Source organism: Orcinus orca, chromosome 16, assembly GCF_937001465.1.
Source record: "Orcinus orca chromosome 16, mOrcOrc1.1, whole genome shotgun sequence".
Taxonomy (NCBI): Eukaryota; Metazoa; Chordata; class Mammalia; order Artiodactyla; family Delphinidae; genus Orcinus; species Orcinus orca.
Genome location: NC_064574.1, coordinates 81210299 through 81225005, shown reverse-complemented (window position 1 = coordinate 81225005; position 14707 = coordinate 81210299).

The following is a 14707-nucleotide window of genomic DNA, read 5'->3' as shown; positions in this document are numbered from 1 at the left end:
TTCCTTAAAAAAATAAAAATAGAACTACCATATAATCCAGCAATCCCACCCCTGGGCATATATCTGGAGAAAACCATAGTTTGAAAATATACATGCACCCCAATGTTCATAGCAGCACTATTTACAATAGCCAAGACATGGAAGCAACCTAAATATCCATCGACAGAGGAATGGATAAAGAAGAGGTGGTACATATATCCAATGGGATACTACTCAGCCATAAAAAAAAGAATGAAATAATGCCATTGGCAGCAACATGGATGGACCTAGAGATTATCACATTAAGTGAAGTCAGTCAAACAGAGAAAGACAAATAGCATATGATGTCACTTATAATGTGGAATCTAAAAAGATAATACAAATGAACTTATTTACAAAACAGAAACAGACTCACAGACTTCAAAAACAAACGTATGGTTATCAAAGGGGAAAGGTGGAGGGGGCATAAATTAGGAGCTTGGGATTAACATATACACACTACTATATATAAGGTAGATAACCAGCAAGGACCTACTGTATAGCACAGGGAACTCTACTCAATATTCTGTAATAACCTATATGGGAAAAGAATCTGAAAAAGAATGTGTATATGTATATGTATAACTGAACCACTTTGCTGTACACCTGAAACTAAGACAACATTGTAAATCAACTATACCCCAATATAAAAAAAATTAAATTAAAAAAAAATTTTAAAAGCTATTTAGAACTTAATACATACACACACACACACACACACACACACACACGAGTACAAAACTGGGAAATGTTAATGAGATTGGTGTATTATGTGAATGGCAACATCCTGGTTGTCACAGAATAGTATAGTTTTGCAAAATGTTACTGCTTTAGTCGGTTCATGCTGCTATTAACAGAATACCACAGACTGGGTGGCTATAAACAACAGAACTTGATTTCTCACAGTTCTGGAGGCTGGGAAGTCCAAGATCAAGGTCCTGGCAGATTCCATGTCTGGTGAGGAACCACTTCTTGGTTCACAGGTGGCTATCTTCTCATTGTGCCCTCACATGGCGAGAGGGGTAAGGGAGCTCTCTGGGGTCTCTTTTGTAAGGGCACTAATCACCTAATCACCTCCCAAAGACCCTACATCCAAATACCAACACTTTGGGGATTAGGTTTCATTATAGAAACTTTCAGGGGACACAAATATTCAGTCTATAGCAGTTACTATGGGGGAAAACTGTGGAAAGTGTACGAGGGATGTTTCTGTATTATTTCTTACAACTGCATGTGAATCTACAGTGATCTCAATAAAAATTTTAATTAAAAGTAATGCTGGGGCTGGGAAGAAGGGCAGTGTGTGAGGGTGGGTGTATAGAGGAAACAAGATTAGCCAAATGTGGGTGATTGTTGAAGCTGGGTGATGGGTCCATGGGGGTTTATCATAATATTTTTCTTTACTTTTGTATATATTAGAACATTTCTATGATTTAGAAAAAGAAAAAAAAACTTTGGGTTTATTTTTTTTAAAGGAGGCTGAGATAGCTTTGGCACCCAGGAAGTGTTGGAGCTGAAACTTGAAACTGCACCCTATCCCCCAACCCTCAGGCCTGGGCTGTGACGATGGATATAAATGCCCTACAGGAACCCTAGCCATGAATTCAGTAAACTCAATTCCTCAGTCTTAAAATCCAGCCACTTCACCTCACATCAATCAGAATGGCCATCATCAAAAAGTCTACAAAAAAAAAAAAAAAAAAGGTCTACAAATAGGGCTTCCCTGGTGGCGCAGTGGTTGAGAGTCCACCTGCCAATGCAGGGGACACGGGTTCGTGCCCCGTTCCGGGAAGATCCCACATGCCGCGGAGCGGCTGGGCCGTGAGCCATGGCCGCTGAGCCTGCGCGCCCAGAGCCTGTGCTCTGCAACAAGAGAGGCCACAACAGTGAGAGGCCCGCGTACCACAAAAAAAAAGTCTACAAACAGTAAATGCTGGAGAGGGTGTGGAGAAAAAGGAACCCTCCTACACTGTTGGTGGGAATGTAAATTGATACAGCCACTATGGAGAACAGTATGGAGGTTCCTTAGAAAAATAAAAATAGAGCTACCATATAATCCAGCAATCCCACTCCTGGGCATGTACCTGGAGAAAACCATAATTCGAAAAGATTCATGCACCCCAATGTTCATAGCAGTAATATTTACAACAGCCAAGACATGGAAACAACCTAAGTGTCCATCAACAGATGAATGGATAAAGAAGATGTGGTATGTATATATATATATATATATATACACACACACACACACACACACACACACACAATGGAATATTACTCAGCCATAAAAAAGAATGAAATAATGCCATCTGCAGCAACATGGATGGACCTAGAGATTATCATACTAAGTGAAGTAAGCTAGACAGAGAAAGACAAATATCATATGATATGCCTTATATGTGAACTCTATAAAAATGATAAAATAAACTTATTTACAAAACAGAAATAGACTCACAGACACAGGAAACAAACTATGGTTACCAAAGGTGAAAGGGAGGTGGATAAATTAAGAGTTTGGGATTAAAATATACACACTACTCTGTATGAAATAGGTAACCAATAAGGACCTACTGTATAGCCTATATAGCACAGGGAACTATACTCAGTATCTTATAATAACCTATAATTGAAGAGGATGTAAAGAGAATGAATGTACGTATAAGTGAATCACTTTTCTGTATACCTGAAACTAACACAACATTGTAAATCAACTGTATTTCGTTAAAAATAATTAAATAATTGATTTTTAAGCAAAAAGAATAACTATAAAACATTTTTTAGAAATCTGGCCGCTACCTCTTCTTAGGCCTGGATACAGAGATTAAAACAAGCCATTCCCAGGAATTCCCTGACAGTCCAGTGGTTAGGACTTGGCGCTTTCATTGCCGGGCTCCTGGGTTTGATCCCTAGTTGGGGAACTAAAATCCCGCAAGCTATGCAGCACGGGCCAAAAAAACCCCAAGCCATTCTTTTCGCTAGCTTATGTTATGGGCCTCCAAGAAGTGTAAAGTTCACCGAACAACTTTAAAGAAACAATATGAATATGAGGATGGATAAGTGGAGGTGAGGGAATGAGGGGTCTCAGTCCAACCTCCACTCTGCCTAGGATTTTTTTGGCTGGAATTGCTTGTGCTCCTTTTTTTTTTTTAATTATCATGTACATATTTATGTTAATACAATTTGATGCTGCTCTTCCTCTCTAAAAAAAAAAGTCCCCCCTTTAAGACGGAACTGATAAGCAAGGAAGATTCCTTCTCTATCCTGAACTTCAGAGTCCCCTCGTGGCGGCATGTGCTAGAGCTGTACCCTCTTCTGCAAAGATGGATTCCAGTTACACACCACAGAAAAACCAAGCCCTGACTAGGGGCAGCAGCAAGTGTGAAGGGGGAACCCAGGAGGAGGGAGTGAGGAGAGAGATTGTAAATGTGGTCCACGAACTGACACACACACCCCACCTACTCAAAGCAAAGGGGAGGAGGAACAGAGAAGCTTCCCCGAACCCCGTTAACTGAGATTGCCAAGTGAGGGGGCCCTGCCCGAGCCCTCATCAACTAGCCCCTCCCTCCACTCTCCAGGCTGGGGAGGTCCCACCTCTGCATCACTTCCCATCCTGGGGAGGGTGGGAGAGCAGAGAAGACACAGTGCTGAAGGAAGAGGGAAAGGAGCACAAGAAGACCCCCAGGAAGAGGTCATGCTTCGGGTTCTTGGGTTTTGTCTTGATCGGTTACACTCACCAGGTAGTGGTGCTCCCTTTAGTCATCTAGGACAGGCAATCCCAGACACGGATCCTGGCTTGGGACAGACAAGGCTAGGTGCTGGAAGGGGTCATTCAGGGTCATCCCTGAGGTTCTGCTGGGCCAGACACTATAGGTGGGCTAAGGTGGGACAGCAGACAGGACAGGGCCAGAGGTCCTTCAAGGGACCATGCTGTTGAGTAGTACCAGCATGCATCCAGCACAGTGGTGTGACTGGGACCATGGCAGCAGGCAGCTAGGAAGACCCGCCCCAGCTGAGAAGGCAGGGGAAGAGGCATGGTTCCATCCAGGAAAGCGCCCTCCAATAGGGCCCAGACACGTCAAAGAGATGAGGCAGCAGCCCTCCACCACCACCCTCTGCAAACCCCATGTGCAGGGACCCCTCACTTCCCGTCTCCCACTCCCAAACTGGCTGCTGCCGAGGGGTCAACCCAGAGACACCTCCTCACTGTGTCCCTGTCACACAGGGGATGCTGGAGGATGGGAGTGGCTGACCTTGCACTTCAACAGCTGTAACCCACCCCTCAGCCACACACACGTCCAGGCTCCCAGCCCCAGTGTACTTGCCCATCCTACCTAATCTCAGGAGTTGGCAGGGTAAACCACCCCCCAGCAGAGGGCCTGAGCCCTTCACTCCTTTCTCCCAACCCAGAAGGAACAGACCGACACCTGGAGGCGAGGGCACAGGTCCGGCTGCCCGCCAACGCACTGACTCTGAGCCCCTCGGCATGGCCCCTCCAGAAGCAGGGAAAGGAACAGGAGGGCCAGGATGACACCCCTTATGTCTGAGTCTCCAGGGATATGGGATGAGACCAGCTTCTGGGATGGAGAGTTGAGGGTAGGGAATAAGGTCTCATTCGGAAGAAGCTGTCCACAGTCTGGGTGGGGTAGAGAATGAAGAAGGGGAAATTGGATGACACTAGGAAAACAGAGAGAAACAGATTTTCAGGGTTGGAGGTATGGAGAATTCAGTGGAGTTGGGCTTGGCAAAGGGGAGAGTATTAGATTGCAAGCCTGGGCTTGCTGGGGAGGGGATGTCCTTGATGTCAACATAGGGAACAGAAGTTGATGCCCGTTGGTTAGGGCCTAAAAGAGCCTGGGGAGAGGCTGGTCAGAAACCACTGGAGCTACAAGAAAGGGGATAGAGGCCATGAGCAAGGTGGGTGGGGTTAGAGCCACAAAACATATGGCCATAAACCAGGAAGATGGGGCCATGGGTAGGGGAAATTTAACTATGCAGAGGGACACATGGTAAACTGCTGGCCTTAACCTAGGATACAGGTCCTAACAGATCTCTGCCTGGCTAAGAGTCGGCACCTCAAAAAAATGGGATGGGGGCAGTCTGCTACTCAATGAGGGAGGGCACACAGGATATGCTGCGGCATCCCTAGGGTGAAGGGTGATTCCGCGGGAACCTCTAGGTCAAACAGGCAGATGCTGGTGTGAGGTCTTTGCACAGCCCAAGGCTGGCTGGTGGAAGAGAAGGATCAGAGTCCCTCTGACTCCACTCTCTGCCGTGGTCCCAGGACCATCTGCCAAAGGTCAACCCAACAGGAAAAGACAGGGTGGGGGGCGGGGGAAGGAGAGGAGGGGGCATGCTGGGAGGGATGGGAAACATAAAGTTTCCAGGTAGGGGTGAGAGGTGCTCTAGGCGAAGAGGAGAGACGGGGGGTCAAGGGGGGCAGAGACAAGGTATTGGGGGCTGGGACATCATTAAGTGACTAAGAGGCAGGGGCCACGTTCCTCAGCAATAACCTCAGCTTGGGCAGCTGTGCAGAAACTTGAGGAGGGACCAGGGCCGGGGGTAAAAGGGAGAAGGCCTGAGAGGGAACTGAAGCTCTGAGGTCCTGCCTTGGTCCTGAGGCTGCAGGAGGTTCCAAGATGGTGGAGAAGGAACCCTGGCCCAGAGCCCACTGGTGTCCACCGCTGCTGAGGCTATGGGAAGCTTGGGTGGGGCAATAGGACTCTCCTCCCCAAAAACTACTGGGACGGGGGGTCCCAGCCTCCGCAGACCACCACCCTCCCTTGTCAAAGTCTGACCCAGCTCCCCAAACTCTTCCCCTTTATCTCAACCTGTGTCTCTGCCTCCACACTCTCCCCACCTCCCCTAAGCGGCCCCCAAGAGGTGCCCAAGCCCAGACTGAGCCCTCTCCCAGGACCTGCAATGCAGAGGGGATTTTAGAGTCTATGAGAAAACTGACTCAGGGCCAGCAGCTGGTAGGTGCAGAGCCAGGGCCTGAGCCCAAGGCACCCTCCTCTGCATGGTGCCCAGCCTTCCTCTCCCCACCTGCCATTTATGCTCAGGCAAGAGGGTGGCCATGTTCCCCAGAGCCCAGCACAGGCCCACCACAGAGAGAGAAGATAAATATTTGCCAAATGAGAAAAAAGTATTCTTTTCAGGTTTTAAACACTATCCCTGATTCTGACAATTTAGGATTTGACTAATATGATGACTTTCTTTTTAATTGGCCCAAAATCCTTTGACATTCCTTCCACTGAGAGGCGCAGTGTACATTCCCTCCCCTTGAATCTGACTCACATGCGCCTTCACTGAAACAACTCTGCTCCCCACAAGCCAACCACCACACTAGCTGGGAACTGGAGCAGGAGGGAGGGCAGGTGAGACAGCCAGTCTGGGGGTAGTAGCCCTGCTGAGGGTCCCCCAAGGAGCCAGGTGGTCTCCTTTTGTTATGTAAATTAAGCAGCTCTCCAGGTAACCATCACTTTTCCTCCTTTTCTGTGGCTGCCAGGGAGCTCAATGCTAAAGTTGGGCCAGATTGCAGTAACTGACATTGGCCTAGGTTTCTAGCACATTTAGCTCCTTTGAGACTTTAAAAAGTAAATGGAACACCTGCATCACAGGATTGCTGGGAGGATTACAAGAAGACATTTAACATCTTTCAGAACCCACTATATGCTAGGGGTTACGCTAACTGCTTGAAACAAAACCCTGTGTGGTATTATCATCCCCATTTTGCAGATGGGGAAATACATCCGCATACAAAGAGGCCAAGTGATTTGCTCAAAGTCACACAGCAAGTAGGTACAGGAAATGGGACTACACTCTAAGGCTCTTTTCGTACATCTAAAAGGATAATAATGCATGTGTGAAAGCACCTAAGTCAACAATGGTTTCCTTCCTTCCATCTTTGGGCTCCCTCAGCACATCTGACCATCCCTCAGCTGGGGCATTTCTCACCCCGCATTGAGACTATCAATTTACCTTCTCTCAGCTGTGTACTGGGCTGGAGTGAATCACCTTCAAAACTGCCCCAGGCAGGACCTAGCACTCAGTAAAAGTTTGCTGAGTGAATGAAAACCACACCACTTGTATTCCATTACTCATTGTAAAGCTCTTTCATTCATCCCACAAATATGTACTGAGCACCTACTCTGAAAATCTAGGGCTGCAGTTAAGTCCTCTGTGGACACAGCTTTGTTTAATCCTACCAATCACTGGGTGTTTGCTGTGGGTGCTATCATGCACATTTTTGAGGAGTCTAAGACAGTGACTCTCAAACTCCAGCACGCATCAGAATCTCCCGGAGATCTTGTTGAACACAGTGCTGGGCTCCACCATAGAGTTTCTAATTCAGTACGTCTGGAGTGGGGCCCTAGAAATTGTGTTTCTAATAAACTCCCAGGAGATGCTGATGTTGCTGGCCCCTGGTCCACACTTTAAGAACCACAGCTGGTAATGGGTGAGGTGTTGGTCTACACCCAGGTCGGTGTGACTGCCCAGGCTCTTACCCACAATCCCTAGTGCTTCCTAACCTGAGAGCAGGGCAGGTGGCATGAAGGAGGCCTTTAGGCAAGTTCTGTTTGCACAACTTGGGGAGAAATGCAATCGCCCTTCTGGTCTTTCACGCCCCTCATCCCCACCCCCAGGTGAGCCTACCTGGAAGCTACTGAGAGTCTGGCCTAGAGCTGGTCCTGGGACCTCTCCTCCTTACTTCTCAACTCCTTTCCTGGCTGTTTCCCACAACTTGTAGACTAAGCCAGGGCTCCCTAACCCCTGGGCCGCAGACCGGTAATGGAACAGGGCCGCCCAGCAGGAACTGTGCAGCAGGCGAGCGAGTGAAGCTGCATCTGCGGCCCCCATCGCTCCCCATTGCCCAGGTTACCTCCTGAACCGTCCCACCCCCCGCTGGTGGAAAAATCGTCTTCCACGAAACCGGTCTCTGGTGCCAAAAAGGTTGGGGACTGCTGGACTAAGCGATCAACACTTACGTGTGTATTTGGCGGAAGGCTGGTGTAATAACTGACCTCTCAAAGATGTCAGGTTCAATCCCAATTACCCTTAAAAGAGGGAGGCAGCAGGACACTTGATACAGAAGAAAAAGAGACAATGTGACAAAGGCAGAGATTGGAGTGACAGCACCCACCAGAGGCTGGATGAAACAAGGAATGGATTCTCCTTTAGAACCTCTGGAGGGAGCACAGCTCTGCTCACAGCTTGGTTTCAACTCAGTGAAACTGATTTTCAACCTCTGGCCCCCAGAACCCTGAAAGAATGAATTTCTGTCGTTTTAGGCCACCAAGTTGGTGGCAATGTGTTACTGCAGCCTCAGAAAACTAATGTAGCTGAAGGAAAGGTCTGGGCTGCCCCTCAGGCTCAGGCCACCATGTCCCCCAGGATCTCACCCACACCTTCGCCTTGGCAGCATCCCCATCCTTGGAGGGCTGGGATTGGAGGCCCTGTGGTGGGAAGGATTTGGCCATCAAGGACCATCTTTCCTTTGAGGGCTTCTCCAGGCTCCAGAGAGTTGCCAAGGGAAACCAGGGCAAAGGCAGGAGGAGAAAGGGTGGGTGGTGGAAGACAGGTGGAGTGTTGGGGGCACTGGAGAGGGGAGCCTGGTGTTGGGATTACAGAGGAATGACTGGCCCCCCGTGAGTCCCTCTGTGTGGGGAGAAGGAAGCGGGAGCCTTGACAGCACAGGGGGGAGGGGTGGCCATGGGGCGGTCTGTTGTGTGGAGAAGTTGATGGGGGTAGGTCTACATCCAGCCATGCCCACCCAGGGGCCCCCAAGATCTTAAACTTCTGGGGGTGGCCACCCAGCTGGTCACCAATCATACTTAGCAAGTGTCAGGCTGCCGAGGCAACCAGGAAGGGTACTAAAGAAACTGAAGCCTTAGACACTAAGTTTTAGGAAACGTAGGCTGCTAGCAGAGACCTAGGAATCAGGAACCAGCCCCCTTTCTGCAAGTTACTCCCCACACACATGGTGTCAGTCCTTCAACCTGAGAGAACCCCCAAATGCCCAGTACATTTCCTGCTGGCATCCCAGGCCGCAGAAAGGCTGCTACTTGGGCAAAAAAGGGTTGAGGCTGGGTTGATTCTGGGCTGGAGGGACAGAGGAGGCTGCAGGCGGGGACTGGGTAGTCTAGCAGGAAGTGAAATCGGTAGAGAAAGAGGCCTTTTGACACCAATCAGCAGTGTGCTGTGACCACAGCACTGAGACCACATCTACAGTCCCAGGTCCAAAGTCTGCCCCTGGGGGACAGGGAGAGGAGTAGGAGGGACTCACATTAGACAGAGGACTGGGCCTGGGACCAGAAATCAGAGGATCCCCAGACCTCCAGCAACACCATCTTTTTCCTCATTGGGCCTCAGTCTCCTCATCTGTAAAATGGGGGGAGGGGAGCTACACTAGTTGATCTCTGAGCACCTTCTGTTTCAGACAATACATCCCTTTCCCCAACAGCACACGCGCGCACACACACACACACACACACACACACACACACACAAACACACACACTAATTTCAGTCATTTGCCACTACCAGGGGCTAGTCCCCTCTCCTTGGCATCTCCTGCAGCCAGCCCCTTCCTCTCTCCTATCCAGGACTTCCACTTCTCCCCAGGACTCCAGCATCCCCCACTCCCCATCGGCCGAAGCAGCCTCCCCATCCAGCCTCCACCAGCCTCACTCCCAGCAGCAGCAGCAGCTCAGGATGACTGTGTAGAGAGAGCATGCCCACAACAGCCAGGCCTACCAGACAGAGCAGGAAGCAGCAGGTCTCCTGATACAGCTCAGAAGTGGCAGGTTTGGGGGATGCTGGATGCTGAAGATCAGCTGCTCCTTGGCAGGAGAGAAAACCCTAGAAGCATGAAGTGGGTGCAATGAGAGCTAAAGGGGTGGATGAGGTCAGATCCCCCACCAGGAACAAGTTCTGTGCCAGGGAGAGGAAAAAGAAACGTGAGGAGATGGCTGCAGGGACAGCAGGGCAGCCTAGAAGGAGACTTTGTGCAAATGAGAAAAGTGTGCCCCTTCCTCAAAGCTCTTTACTGCCATCTGATGGAAAATTGCCCTAATGGTTCTATACATCTGTCGACTGTGGAGCTGTGCAGTGTACAACCTGCACAATGGCAAGCAGAGGGATGGAGGAGGGGGCCTCCGGGAGAGAGAAGGAGGGACCCCTGGGTCCAATCAGAGAGGTGGGGAAAGCAGTGGTCCGTGACAAGGGCACCGGCCTGGCAGACATTTTTTCACTCTCATAGCACTAACTGGAAACTTGCCGAAGTTACTGAACCCCTCTAAACCACAATTTACTGATTTGGAAAATGGGGGTGATGCCTTTAGGGCCTAAGGGACGGCCTGCCCTTAGGATTAAATGAGAAGCTGATGCAAATCTCGCTCGACATGAAGTAAGTGCCCCGATGGTGGTGGACTTGGCAACAAGAGCAGGACACAGAGAGAGGGAAAGAGGGAGAGAGAGGCCGGCTGTTCCAGGCCAAAGGACATGGTTTCACTAGCTTGTTGAGGAGTTGTTTTAACTAGAGATTAGCTGTCCCGTGAAACCAGTGTCTCCAATGGCCCGTGTCACCACGGGTGACCCTGAGTGTTTAAGGATACGGGGTAGGAGCTCCTTCATAATCCTCCATCGGCTAACGCCGTCGGGGCTGCGGGGGGAGCCGGCCCCTCGATCGGGGCTCAAGGGCTCACGATGGTACTTCTCCCTGTTCGCGGACACCAACGCGAGGCCACCCGCAGCTCCGCCGCCGTCCCCACAAGGCTGCTGCGAGCTCCCAAACCCGAGGCCCAGTGAGGCTCGGCGAGACGGCCATGGAGACGACGCGGGAGTAACGGCGTCCGCGCACCGCAGCGCCGCCGGAGCTCAGGACCGCGAGGCAACCGGTCTTCCAGGTGCCCCAGCTCGGCGGCCGCCCCGCTGACCCCTCCGCCCCCACAGGTCCCACCCTGCGCTCGGTGCCCTCGGGCCAGGCCTCTCCCCACCCGCACCCACCTGTCGTGAAGGGCGGTCCGACTAGACCGATGGCGGAGGCGGGAGAGACCCCCGCCTTCCCAGAGGCCACGCCCCTTCGGAGCGCAAGGGGTCCCGGCTCGTGGGGTGACGTCACGGGGTTGGGCAGGTGTCCACGGAGGGCACGCCCTTCCCTCATTGGGCACTACTCCTCCCCGTTCCACAGGGACTTTAGGGTAAAGTCCAAATTCCTCCTTTCTCCAGCTTGAAATCCCCTTCTCCACCCACGGGAAGCCCTCAGCTCCCCAGGCTGGAGCCTTCTATGACTCGAAGCGGCTTCCATGACCTTCCCCCAGGGCAGCCTCTGGGGCAGGGTCTCCCATCAAACTAACCGCAGGTTACAATATAGATTCCCAGGTCCCACCTCAGTCTCTGGCTTTGAGGCCAGGAATCTGTATTTTTAACAAGCTTCCAGGTGGTTCTGATGTCTTCTAAGCTTCAGAATCTCATTGTCCACATTCTCATTCGAAGTGGCAGCAGTTCTCAAACTTCAGTGGGCTTGTTAAAATGGGCTGTTGGGCCCCATCCTCAGAGTTTCTGATTCAGGAGGTGTGGGGTCTGAGAGTCTGCATTTCTACCTGTCTCCGGGGACGCTGATGTTGCTGGTCCAGGACCACACTGGGAGAACCACTTCTTTAATGATACATTTTGGAGAAGAGTTTTCACCTGTTGTCAATTCACTGGGTAGCAAGCCCTGTGCAAGGCGCTTCACATTCATACAGCCATGTGAAATAAATATTTACCATTTTTCCCGGATAAGGAAAGTGAGATTCAGACAAGTTAACTCACTTGCTCAAGGTCACACAGCCAGGAAGGGCAGGATTTGAACCAGGTCTTTCTGAATCCAAAGACTGGGCTGGCTCAGCCTCCCATGCACTGCTGAGAAGTGCAGGATGGGGCTCTGAAGACCCCCTCCCGCATTGCCTTAGGTTCAGGGAACTGTCTTTGCTGGGTACCAGTTTTTCTGCCCAGAGAGTTCATGAAGAGAAGACAGAGAAGCCTATTCCTCGCGTGGTCCTGACCCCTCGTTCCTTCGCTCCCACTCACATTGGAGTGGAAGTTGCCCTGACTTCTCTCTGATCGGCTCCAGAGTCTCCTGGTTAGATCGCGGGGACTAGGAGAAGGAAGGACACTTGGCTGTTACAGGAAGAGCAGGAGGGAGGCAGGACCATGGGGTCCTGAGAGGAAAAGGGGGGGGGGGCGTGCCACACAGGTGCCCGGGCACCTGGTCACTCCTGCCTGGAGGTTTTGCCCCGACAGGCCCCAGGGGAAGCCTTTCCTTGGGGGCAGGGACACACAGGTCAAGCCACAGCTGCTGACGGGGTGGAGAGTTGCATAGCACATCTCAGGGGGCCCTCAGGTGAAGGACAGGGTGGTGAGGAAGACAGCAAATCTAGGTGGGCTGTTACGGATGAGGAGTCCCACCTGAGACTTCCTACTCCTGTCTACTTCAGAGCCGGGTTTCTCCTTCGTCACCCCCTAACCCCTACTTCTGTGGAGCGGGCCTGAGACAGGGGTCAGCAGCCCTTCGGGACTGTGCTCATTCTCCTCTGCCTCTTCCTCGCAGCCCCCAGCTTTCTGCCTCTCCTCACTGGCTCCTGGGTCTTAAAGGTTCCCTTGGGGAGGGGAGCACAGCCTGGAAAGGGAGCACAGTTGGGGGGCCAGAGACAGGACGCCAAACGGAAGGAGTCTGACCCCATCGGGTGGGCAGACTAGGACCCAGGGGTACATACTACCTACCTGAGTCATCCTTCCTTACCCCAAACCCTATTGCCCTGTGCATGCCAGGCACTGTGCTGAGGTGAGCTCTGGGACACAGCCCTGAACAAAGCCCAGGGGACAGGGGGACGGGAATTCAGGGAAGGCACCTCTCTCTGAGGTAGCTAGAGACTAAATCCGAAGGAGGAATGAGAGCAAGCCAAGTGAAAAATGTGGGGGAACCACTTTCAAAACAGAACAATCAGCATTTGCAAGAGGAAATGAACTGAGACTAGCCAAGCACAGCAGAAGTGACTGCAAAGGGACACCTGGAGAGATGAGGCCAGGCAGGTGGGCAGGGGCCACAGCCAGGCGCTGAGGCAAGGAGTTCGGATTTCATCCTAAATGCTACAGCATGCCCTGAAAAGATCTTAAGTGGAGAGATGACATGCTCCAAGGTACACTGAAATCTCTACCTAACCCCATAAAAATTTTCAAAAATATATCTGTGTGGTAAAAAATAAAATAAAATAATGTAAAATAACCTCACCCCTGTTGGAATGGCTATCAGCAAAAAGACGAGAAATAACAAGTATTGGCAAGGACATGGAGAAAACGGAACCCTTGTGCACTGATGAGAATGCAAATTGGTGCAGTCATTATAGAAAAGAGTAGAGAGGTTCCTCAAAAAATTAAAAATAGATCTACCAGGGAATTCCCTGGCAGTCCAGTGGTTAAGACTTGGTGCTTTCACTGCCGTGGGCCTGGATTCGATCCCTGGTCAGGAAACTAAGATCCCACAAGCTTCGTGGCGTGGCCAAAGAAATAAAATTTAAAAAAATAGAACTACCATATGATCCAACAATCCCACTTCTGGAGATTTGTCCAAAAGAAATAAAAACACTGGGCTTCCCTGGTGGTGCAGTGGTTAGTAATCCGCCTGCCAGTGCAGGGGCCATGGGTTCGAGCCCTGGTCCGGGAAGATCCCATGCCGTGGAGCAACTAAGCCCGTGTGCCACAACTACTGAGCCTGCGCTCTAGGGCCCGCGAGCCACAATTACTGAGGCCGCGCGCCTAGAGCTCATGCTCAGCAACAAGGGAAGCCACCGCAATGAGGAGCCCGTGCACCGCAAGAAGAGTAGTAGCCCCCACTCGCCCAACTAGAGAAAGCCCATGTGCAGCAATGAAGACCCAATGCAGCCAAAAATAAATAAATAAATTGCAGCATTATTTACAATAGCCAAGACATGGAAGCAACCTAAGTGTGTCCATTGATGGATGAATGGATAATGAAAATGTGTATATATTATTCAGTCATAAAAAAGAAGGAAATCCTGACATTTGCAACAACATGGATGGACCTTGAGGACATTATGCTAAGTGAAATGTCAGACAAATACTGTATGATCTCACCTATATGTGAAATTAAAAAACACCAAACTCATAGATACAGAAAACAGATTGGTGGTTGCCAGAGGCAGAGGGGTAGGGGGTGGGCAAACTGAGTGAAGGGGGTCCAAAGGCACAAACTTCAAGTTATAAAATAAGTCCTGGGGATACAATGTACAGCATGGTGCCTATAGTTAATAATACTGTATTGTATATTTGAAAAATAAAATAACAGCTAAAATGAATAAAGTGGGAGGAATCACTACCTGAAGTTAGGGCTTACTTCAGTAATCAAGGCAGTGGGGTATTGGCAAGGGACAGACATATAGATCTATGGAACAGAATAGAGAACTCAGAATTAGATCCAACTGATTTTTTGTTTTAAAGAGAAAAGTGAATATATGATCCAACTTTTTAAAATTTTATTTTATTTATTTATTTATTTATTTATGGCTGTGTTGGGTCTTCGTTTCTGTGCGAGGGCTTCCTCTAGTTGCGGTGAGCAGGGCCACTCTTCATTGCAGTGCGCGGGTCTCTCACTGTCGCAGCCTCTCTTGTTGCGGAGCACAAGCTCGAGACG